We start from the raw sequence: 11,446 nt of genomic DNA on the forward strand, positions 1-11,446 counted from the left end.
CACTAACAAATTTCTTTGTTCTTCCCTCACTCATATCTTGGAGAGACATGTAGGCTAGAAATTGTACAGTGTACTCATTCTCTGGCACTGGACCCAACTGCCCCATCTCCTACAACTAATCTGTTTTATCATGCCAGATGGGTTGGCTGAATCCAAAGTGACTATTGGAAATGGTCTTTGGTCCATGCAAGCTTCTAAATTGGGCTTTGGGATTTTTTCAGGGAATACTACTTGGCACAGAACCAAACTGTGCTAGGGACTATGAACTGTGCTGACAATCAAGCTCTCTTTTCTGGGAACGACCCTGGCACTGTTTAACTCATTAGAATAGATGTCGTCTAACAACTTTCCAGTTAGTTAGTCCTTGGGGCCACATAATTGATAATATCACACTGAGGAATAAATAATAGTATTCAAGTTAAGAAGAAAATTATTATAATTCCAGCTTTACATGTCAAAAAGCTAAAGGTCATAGGACTAAATCCTCAGAACTTGTTGGGAGTTATATAAGCCAATAAGCAGGCAAGACTATAAATGTTTATTGAGATTTGCACCAAGAAAACCCTATAATGTAGACAGAACTTTTGGACAAGATGCAGCAGTAGCTTCTCCTACTGGGGGTACAGTTGACAGGTTTCAAGGTGTGCTTTTGCTCTTTACAAAGAAGTAAATGTTGTCAAAGTAATAAAATCATAGAATGTTCTGAGTTGGAAGGGATTCAAATGATTATTGAGTCCAGCTCCCATCCCATCATCCACCTAGGCTCGCACCATGTGCCTGACACCATTGTCCAAATGCTTCTTGCTCTGTCAGGCTTGGTGCTGTGACCACTTCCCTGAGGATCCTGTTCCAGTGCCCAACCACCCTCTGGGTGAAGAACCTTTTCCTAATATCCAACCTGAACCTTCCCTGACACAACTTCTGGCCATTCCCTTGGGTCCTGTCACTGGTCACCAGAGAGGAGATCAGTGCCTGCCCCACTGCTTCCCCTCATGAGGAAGTTGTGGATCTCAATGAAGTCCTCCCCCAGTCTCCTCCAGGCTGAACAAGCCCAGAGCCTTCAGACATTCCATGTACTCCTTCTCTAAGGAAGAGAAAGGGAAAGAAAGGGAAAGGTGAGGCTAAGGCAGGAGAAAGGTGTTTGTGCTGGGAATGTGGGGCTGGTAACAAAGAATTGCCACTGTTAGCAGGGAGCAGCACAGATGTCTTGTGTAGACTTCACCTACATGTCAGCACTGCTGCCAAATTCTTATTTCCCCCAGCCAAATTTCTTCATGTTTTCATTCCTCTGGTTCACTCCTTCAATAAATGTTATAGAACTGCTAAGAACTGCAGATGCAACTGTGACATGGATGGCCATGGACCTCATCCTCATTTTAAACACAGTGGACCCTTTATTCCAACAAATACATGGTTTATAGACAGCTTTTCATTCTCACTGGACTTCCTTAACTTTTAGAAGCCTTGGTTAATGTTTTATTTTTTGAACATGTGTAATTCTGCTAAATGAAACAACTAGTCAATGTGAAACTGGTTTCTACTGTCAAATTATTACTGCAAACCCAGAAGGGAGTACTGTGTAGCTGTCGTCAGGTCCCCTGTTCCTTCTCCTGCTCTGCTGAACCAGCACTTTGTCGTCAGTCTACTTCCAAAGAAAAAATGCTTCTTTTTTTTTCTTACTGGGCAATTCCAGGTTTTTCAGAACAGAGCCACAAAGGTGAAAATTACAGGGGAGGGGATGTGGTCTTCCCTCAACAGGATTCCAGTACCATCTGCTGGTAGGAGAAACATGGGTTTAGCCCAGACCTCTCCTCTCAAATCTGTATTCTGCCTGTGTGAGACAGTTCAGTGTATTTTTAATTAATTACTCATGTCAGTCAGAGCTGCTCTGCTAACGCCAGTCATATCTTAACAAATGGGCTCCTCACACCTTTCATAAATATTTTCTCTATCAGATTCAGCCAGAGGGGCCCAGCTTTCAGTAAAAGAACATTTGGTTCAGACATCAAGGTCCTATCTGACTAATGGCATTAGTATGGTGAGTTTATGTCTCACATTATTGTGCATGTGTCTGGGAAATGATATGTAGCAACACAAACATTTGGGGCAATATTCTTCCCTTCTGGCAGATTCAGAACTTAAAAAATTCAGTATGTGACTGGATGTTCTTTGGCCACAGAGACATAAAAGCAGACAGACCCTCAATGGGTCAGTCCCCAAATTATTGATGGTCTTCTGGAGTATTGAATACTTCTAGTTCCTTTTGTGGGCTGTGATTCTGAGAAGCACATCTTTACTTTTGCACTTCTGCTCCAGTCTCATTGAATGAGTTTGCTGTTGAGCTGAGGTTATGTTTTGAAGCTCTTCCTAACCCTAGTTTCAAAAGTCACTCTGGCTTAGTCTAGAGTATACTGTGGGCATCTGCAGAGACACTTGAGCTGTCTTTAATAGGGCTAGCATAGGCACAGGCAGAAATTTGCATGTTTCAGTATAAGCTTCAATATCAATACCCAAACTTATTTCTAAAATTAGTTCAAACTCTCTGTGTGTGTTATAGTCACGTTTCTGACTAATCTAGCTGATAAAACACATTATCCTCTCAGCTTTTATCTGAATTTACATTATCAAAATATTTCTCAAAAATGTTGAACTTATATATCTGGCAAGGTAATGTTGTATATGTTAGTAAATTACTTTTCAAGTTCTACTTTATATCGTAAAGTTTTAGCAAAGATGGAGACAAATCTAGGATATTCAAATGCATAACCCTTAGTAAGGTTTAGCTTTCTTCAACTGTATGAAAGGTATTTAGAGGATGGTAAAAATATTTGTTGCTTATACAGCACAAAATACAAAATAAACATTCTTCATTACTTTTCATTGCAAGCTTTATAGATGGAGATATTAACAGTTTGTTATCATACAATAAAGACCAAGATCCCTAATAACAGTATTTAGAGATTTCTTTCAGCATTTTCTTTTAACTCAAACACAAATCTTAGTTTTCTTTAAAATCCATAAATCATCCAAATTTTATGTGTTGCAGGAAGTAGCCCGTGGGCTAGGTACCCGATGTAACCAGTGGCACATTTCCTGTAGCTGGCATAAGTAGTACTTATTACAGTATTATAGAGTTACCAAACATTAAAAGGTTAATGAAAAACAAATCCTAATGATAGGGTTAACTTACAAGAACTATTTCTGCTAACACATCCTTGCTCCCCATTTAAATATCATTTCAGTATTTAAATATTAATATACTGCAGGTTGATTATTATTATGCTTGGAATTAAATTATCTTTGTTATATTAAAATGAACCACTAAACACCAATTTCACTGTTGAATATTCTGATGTGATATAGAGTCTGAAAATTTTTGCTAAAATTCCTCAAACATGTTTCTCTTTTTATGCTGAAAAGCCTTATGTATTCTTAAGTAATTCAGCATCACATTTAGACTTCTGATGACTGCCATGATAAATTTAGATGTGTCACTAGGGATTTGGGGTGCAGTTTTATCTTCAGTTTAACCTGATACAGCCTACTTTTGCGTCTCTGCCCCACTCACATATTCCAGCCCCTTCCTCACACAGTATCTGCAGGTCATGTGAATGTGCAGGGAGTTGATGTGGAAATTAACCCCATGGAAGAAAAAAAGATATTTTTTTTCTGCTGGTTTAGCAAACAGACCCATTTGTTCAAGGTGATGGTAGGCCTGATGTGAGGAGTGCTGCCAGGTGGGAAGGGGCAAGACCTGGCTGTCCCCTCTTGGTAGCAGCTCCAGCCCCAGGGTAAGTATAACATGATGTTTTGTCTCTGCCTATTTAACTCTTCTATCATCCCTACCTCCCAGATTTGCTGCTTCCTTGTGCCTGCAACATACAAGGCACAAAGTATGTCAAAAAGTATAAAACCCTTGAAAGGATGGCAAAATACTAAATGAAGGGGAGCAAGCATGCTCTGTCTCTCATACACATCTGTGGCAGAAATTGCAAGAGAGTCTGCCCTTTTTGCAGCCACAGTGATAAGGAGGGGATGCTAGAGGAAGAAATTAGATCAAAAAACTTGAAGCCTACACACAAATTACTCCTTCCACTGCCTGGACTCCAGGACTGCTGCTCAGGAAGGCCCAACATGGGACCATGACCAGCTGCTCCACGACCTTTAGTCAACATTGGGTTGCAAATGTGTTTGATGCATGTAGCTCTGTTACATACAACACAGATATTATGTATTAAGCCTACTATAATCTTTAACCAAAAGAAGATTGGTGAGAAACAAGTGTCTTAGGGTTGCTAAATATTTTAAATACAAAAAGATTGAGAATACTTGTTTCTTATTTCTTTATTTATTGTGAATGCAAGTGAAATGCACAGCTCAGGCTGCATGAGAACTTGATAGAAAAAAGGCAATGCATAGCTGTTAAAGTCATCACCTTGCAAAGAAACTGTTAATTCAAGATGCTGAAAAGATAACAAATGTCTGCTGAGATTCTTTAACCTGGAATTTTTATTCACTCCTGCAGAGCTTGGATTGGTTTTTAAATAGTGTTGGTATTGAAGAGGACATCCCTGTACATCCAGGTGCCTGTTCCAGTGACAGGAGTTTCAGGATGTATTCAGAGCCCCCTGGCTATATTTCCAGAAGACTTTTCTGGGGGAAGCAGGTCTATGTTTTATCTCAAAAGTATTGGGACACCAAGATCTGGAGTAAATAGTACATAAATCCTAAAAATATTTACATTAAAAATATTCTCATGGGTTTTAATTTACCTTTTGAGGTCCTGCATGCCTGCCTTTGAAAGTGGGTCATCTTACAGAAATCCTTTGCAACTTATTACTTGCAGGAAGAGAAGGCCTTTTCAGGCATCTCCTCTTAATGATCTGAAATTAGTAGTTACAAACCTTAAGGCCCATACTAGTGACTCTGCTTCTTAATCCTTCCTGCAGGCATGTTCCATTTGCAATGTATTTCTGTGATCTGTTTGCATTATTGAATTTGCCTCTTCATTCCCATTTGCTGAGTTATTAATCAAATATGTGCTGCTAGAAAGCAGAATAAAGGTGAGGTGTTTTGACAAAAATCAAAGTTCTTTCTTTCATGTTCAGAGCATGTGTTTGGGTTGAGTTTTTTGTTGATTTTTTTGTTTGTTTGTTTGTAGTTGTTGTTTTATTGTTGTTATTTTTGGATGGTTTTGGCTTTTTTTTTTTTTTCCACATCATTGTGTTTGGCTTCCCACTCACAGGAACACCAAAGAACATTTGCACAAAAATTAAACCTCACCAGAGAGCAACTGGTATTTTCCTCCCACTTCCTCAATAGAAAACCAGGGGAAATGCCCACTCCAGTGTATGGAGGTTCATATACTGTCTCAATGGGCAGTTTAGATTTCTTGTAAAATTCACAGCAGACATACAACCTACTTCTAATTTCTGCCCAAGACATGAAATCGAACCTGACAGTTTTTAGTTACACACAGCCACTAAAAGAAACATTTCTGCCGGAAAACAAACACGAAACCCACTTAAAAACCAAAGCTGGCAGCAACCAATTACCTATAAATCCAGCCTTGCCATGCTTAACTTGTGGGAAAAACTATTTGCATGGTACTTTATATTGCCCAGGTGCTCCAGAAATGGTAACTCAGACATGGCAGTGTTTTGCAGAAACTTAAATAAACGGTGGCGTTACCTCCCACGGCCAGAGTCAGTAGTGGAGGTAGGGTTTGATCCTGGCATTCCCAGTACTTGACTCTGGGTTTTCTTTTGGCTCACCAAAAGTGCACAGAGTTTTACAAGAAGGGAGTCCTTGCTTCTGCCAGGTCCTCACAGGCTCCTCAGGAAGAAACAGGAAAAATGGCCCGCTGCAGATTCACTTCACAGGCTTTGGCCAAGGAGACTTCTGTGAAAACCTGCGTCTTTCTTCTCTGCTTCCATTTTTTATCAGGGAGCAAGGGCTTCCAGAAGTTACAGATTTAGATCTAGATCTAGAGCACTTCTCTCATTCAGGCAGGCTGGAGGCCTGTACTTTCTGGAGATTATAGGATCTTTGACACCATGGCATCACAGATGCAGTGACATGGAGCTGTTGTGGCACCAGACTGTGGAGGGACTGTTCATCCCAGCACTGTGCTCTTGGTAGTTTGGCAAATTTCAACATCTCTGTTTAAATTGGGGCACTGACAGTGCCAGGGTTTTCTTCCAGGCCCTCAAAAGACAGCAGATGCTGTTGTCCAACTCTGAAAGTCTGCATTTGGACAGGACTTCAAAGATTTTAGAATTTCCATATGAAGATGCATTAGAACCCTCTCTAAGCAGTTGATAATATTCAAACATTTGCTTATTTCATGGTTTCCTCTTTCTCTCCCCACCATTTCCACAGAAAATTTTTTTTGTGTTTCTACTTCTCATCTGAAATGGAACATTTTATTTTTTTCCCCTAAACTTTGAGATTTCCCCAGATTTTTATTTGGTGTAAGTTGCTCAATTGGGTATAAATACTGCCCATTGTAACTACCACTGGACTCTGACAAGCTGCTAGCAGCTCTGCTCTTACTGTTATTTCACATATGCCCATTTGGAACAAGTCGAAGGGGGCAGACCAGGGGGAGGCTTCTGATGCTGATCTCTGAAGATCAGGGGGCAAGCTCTATTTGATGGGTTTCCACAAGAGTTTCTATGTTGCTGCTAAGCACAGAAACAAGCTGCCAGCATCCCTCCAGCCATAGATGGCTGCAGATCTGTGGTTTAACTCATGAATGTCCTCTGCCTGTCTGCCACTAACCCTCTGCCAAAGACAGTCTTCAGCAAAGGCTGCTCATGGAGAGGTCTGTAGGAAAGACTGCTCAGTTTGTGTCAGGTTATTCAAAACAGTCCAAGTACTTGTTTTGAAACAGGTCTGCCAATGGTCCTGAATTGGAGGAGGAAGAACCAACATGTTCTGCTGCAGCAGTGGAGCTGAGGGATGGTCACTTGCAGTTCTTGAGCACAGGCAATCAGCAAATCCAGATGAAGAAAGACTATAACAGACAGACTGGATCAAGCTGGACACAGTTTATCTGGAGATGGTAGGGAAATCACTGGCAGTCTTGGCTTCTTTGGGTTTCTTGTCACTGCACAGAAGTTAAGATACAAGAGATCTCTTGTGTAAGGTGTGGGCAAAAACCACACTTCACTGCCTGCACAGTAAAATTTACATTAAAAATTATAACTGTGTATTGACATATTGACATCCATAGAATTCCACATATGAATATTGAATGAGGCCACAAAAACACTGTGGACCTTTGTTGTGGTGGCTGGGAATATGATGTGAAGTATGATGAAAATCTCAGGTGATGCCTGTCTGATTTTGCCTGGCTGTTGAGAAAAGCTAGACAGCAAGGGTGAAGTTTTTCTGGTCCAAAATATGATCTCAAAGAGGTTGTAAATAATAACCTTCTTCCTGATGCATTTGAGTGGACTGAAGCCCTGCCCATCAACAGTTTACTGGTGCTGCAGCAGAGCATCCCATGCCCAGCTTTCCTTGCGTCCTACTCTAGCCCATCACAGGAATGCCCATGGGTGACTTTTCCTGAAGTGAACTAGTCAGAACTTCTGGACAGAAACATTTTTTTGTAAAGGTAATGACATTTAAACAGTATCTCATGGTGTTGCTCCTGCTTAGCGAGCCTCAGCCTAAAATGTTTTGTAATATCAGTTATGCCACCAATATCACTCACTCTCATTCACTGTGAAGCCAGCAACAGCAAAAAACTCAATCACATCAACAACCCTCTGCTGCCTGATGAGTGGATTGGTCAGCATAATTCACAGCACTGCAGGTGAGTTTTAGCAGTGCAATTTTATCCAGGAACATGGTGCTTTCACACATCTGATCGAATAGCTGTGCTTGATTTTTGTATCTCAGGATGGGCCCAAAGGATATGATGATTTGCAATAAAAATATAGCTTAAAATGCCTTTGTGAAAGAACTACTATTTTCACAAAAAAAAAATCCATTATTCCCCAAACTTTCCCCATCATAGTAACATGAGTAAAAGATGTGTAGTCCCATTTCTTATGCTTGTGCATACGGAGAGCAGCACCTTTGGGGCTATTGACAAACACGAGGCAGCTGTTACTTGCCAAGTGGTTATTTTTGCAGAGCAGACCAGGACACTTGCTGTATTGCCCTTATCAAAACAAACGCTCTCAGCTTTGAGGGTAACACTTGCCAGTGCAGGGTGGGAGCTGCAAGGAGGGCAAGCAGGGCAGTGGTGGAGCTTGTTACTCGATGCTGCCGAGGTGTGAGGGGACAGGATGCCATCACACCACCACACCTTCTTGCTGCAGCAGCCGCCTATATGTGCACACTTTCTGATGAGAGTGGATTGAGGACCTGACAAAGCCATGGTGTTTGTGCAGCATGACTACCAGTCAGGGCATTTCATGCTCTGCAGATGTGGGCAGAGACTCCTTGGGGTGAAAACAAGCTCATCACACTTCAAACTTTCATATTTGAAGCTTTGCTCAGTACTCGTTGCTTATCAGATTTTCACTGCAGTATGGGTTGTCAGCCACTTCTCTGGAGATACTTTAAAATAGTGTCACCAGTATCTGATCTTCTCACTCTCCCAAGATATCACCAAAATTGCTTTTGCTTTCACTGCAGGGGTGAAGGACTAAAGAGTGTCAAGGGTCTCTTTACCTTATCAATCCCTTCTGCTCCCTCTTAAATGTGTTTGTAAGCTCTTTTTATGACGAGCCAGTTGCAGTGGGGGAATTCTGGTGCTGAGACTTCTTCACTCTCTGCCCATGAGACAAATACTTAAAACTCTGACTTGCCTTAATTTTCTGCTGGGGTAGGACTCACTAGATTTGATTTGTACTCTTACACAGTGCCCATCCCTGTGGTACTTGAGCTTCCTCTCACTTCCTCTAAGATTCCCTTCGGGTTAGTTTTGAGAAGCAAGAGTGACTTGTATTCCTAATCAGATATAAAATGGGAGAAGAGATGCTTATAGAACATAATTTTTATGTCATGTGGATATCTCTGTGTTGTAAATCCCAAGTTATTGTACAGTTGTTGATTACTGATTCTGCTCTTTGAAATTCAAACCTGTGGTCTTCTCAGGAGGCCTGACAGAATTTGACAGAAAATGATTACCTTGCTATGGATTTTTTTTGTCCATCTAACCCACTGAATTTAATAAAATATTGAGAAATGGTTTCAAAAGAGGGTTCCAGAACATGGGGGAATGAATTGTCCTTTAGCAGCTTGTAGAGGATTTAGATAATTTCTGGATTAGCCTGTTGAATTTCATTTAGGTCCTGGTTCTGCAGAACATTTTAGTACTGCTTACTTTGCTGAATGAATACGGATGGATCTGAACACAGACTCAGAGATCATTACGTATTAGTGAATGAGATTTTTAAAGGTATTTAAATGTTTAACTCATTAAGTATCTTTAAAAATCTGTCTTTAAATACTTTGCTGAATTAGGGCTGTAATTCCACCTGAATTCTCCGTGGGCTGGAGTCTCCAGTTTGCCAAGTTCATTTGATCCCTTTAGACTTCCTCCTGACATTTCTCTTGATCAGCAAATGTGTGTTGAAATACACCTTGTTCTGTCTATAGCTGGCATTTAAAATACATTCATTAAACACGTTGGGTAATGCGTTATTAAAGAAACACCTTTTATCCTTCTCTAATCATATTCTTGGTACATCTCTCATGATGCAATAGGTGCTGGGTACATTTCAAAGGTGTGTAATTGTGTCTCAGAGCATTGTGATGTAACAGGCTTCTCAGGTATCATCCTTCCATGCATGAGACAGGGTTGGGTTGATTTTTGGGATGAGAGCATATCTGATATGTTGGAACTGGGTGGAGGAAGAGGTTGGTGGTAATGCTGCTGGAAGGTCATGCAGGGTTATGGTCCAGTGCTCTTTCCAGAGCAGCCACTGGTCCGTGCTGGGGACACGATGCAGAACAGGTTGGATGGGAACGTGTGTCCCATGGGCTGACCAGGCTATAAAAGCCTGAGTGACAGAGCCAAGGCATGAGGGGAGCACAGGGAGGGCAGTGGTCTCTCTGCACAGAGCCTGAAGCAGCAGCTCCACAGCACCAGTCCTGCTCACCCTGCTCTGAAGCAGGGGAGGTGTGCTGTGCCAGGGCAGGTGACACAGAGAACGCCCATCACCCCGCACTGCAGGTGGGGTGTCACAGCCTGCACACTCCCCCCAGGAAATCTCTGCCTGTCCATCTCACCCTCACCTTATTGCTGAGCTTTGGGAGGAATGTGAGTGCTTCATTGACCACGGGGTTGAATTTCACCCATATTAAAGCCCTTTGAAAACTTAAACTGGCTTGCTGATGAGATACACAGAAACACTTCCGTTCTCCTGTGTTACCATCTCTGAGTTTTGCCCTTTCTGAAACACAAAGCACCCACGGAGGGATTTCAGACCTTGTGGTAGCCAGCAGTGAAAGAAACACTATCCCCCTGTAACACAGGGAGCACTCCGTTGACTTAAGTCAGGTTTGGCTGAAGGAATTTCCATCAGCTTTAGCTTCGTACACTAAAACCTGGCATAAACATGATTGAACATTTTTGAAAGTAGAGAATAAAACAGACCTGTGAGAGGAATCATCATCAGACCCGCAACAACTCAAAATCTACCACCTCTCCGCGCTTGTGCCGTTTATCAGTATTTAATACAAATAGATACACAGTGGAGCAAAAGGGAAGAAGAGAACCCCACAGGACATGACTTCCAATTAGCAGGGGGTCACATCCCCTGCTGTGATTTACTATTGGAAAAACATGCAAAAGATAATTGAACATTACACTCTCCTCTCCCCCTGCTGCTGGCAGCATTAGGAGAGGAGCTGCTCTGGACCCCTTGGGGAGGTGGGGAGAAGGATCAGGCAGATACATGCAGAGCCACATAATAACAGTGATTCATAACCTCGTGGCACTAAACTCACTGGGCCAGATCTTTAGCTAGTGCCCGCTGGTGTAGCTTCATTGACTTCAGGAGGGAGATGCTGATTTACGTCAGCTGCAGATCTGGCCCATTTATTTTTTCTCTCTAGGAAAGCAATAAAGTATACAGAGGGAGACCAGGATGTGCAGTGCTCCACAAGGCAGCATGATGGGATTCTGCAGAGGAATGCTAAATAAAGAGATAGTGACCACTCCTGCTATGTAAGATCAAGTTATGCTGTCCTTGTGCCTCTATGAGTTGGCTTAAACTGTGAAATTTGCTATTTTGGGCTTGAAATGCCCAAAGAAACTGAAGAGGTGTTAGTTATAAACTCCACCAATCAGTCAAGGAAAATTCACTTTCTGTGCAGTTTTAGGAACAGACTCTTGCTACCAGAATGATTGTCTGGAGGTGCAGCCTGGGGACGGTGCTCGTGTCGCAGTACAGCTCCGGCAGTGACTTGCAGCGCGACCTTG

This window comes from Parus major, chromosome 2 (genome assembly GCF_001522545.3).
Source record: "Parus major isolate Abel chromosome 2, Parus_major1.1, whole genome shotgun sequence".
NCBI classification, from domain to species: Eukaryota; Metazoa; Chordata; class Aves; order Passeriformes; family Paridae; genus Parus; species Parus major.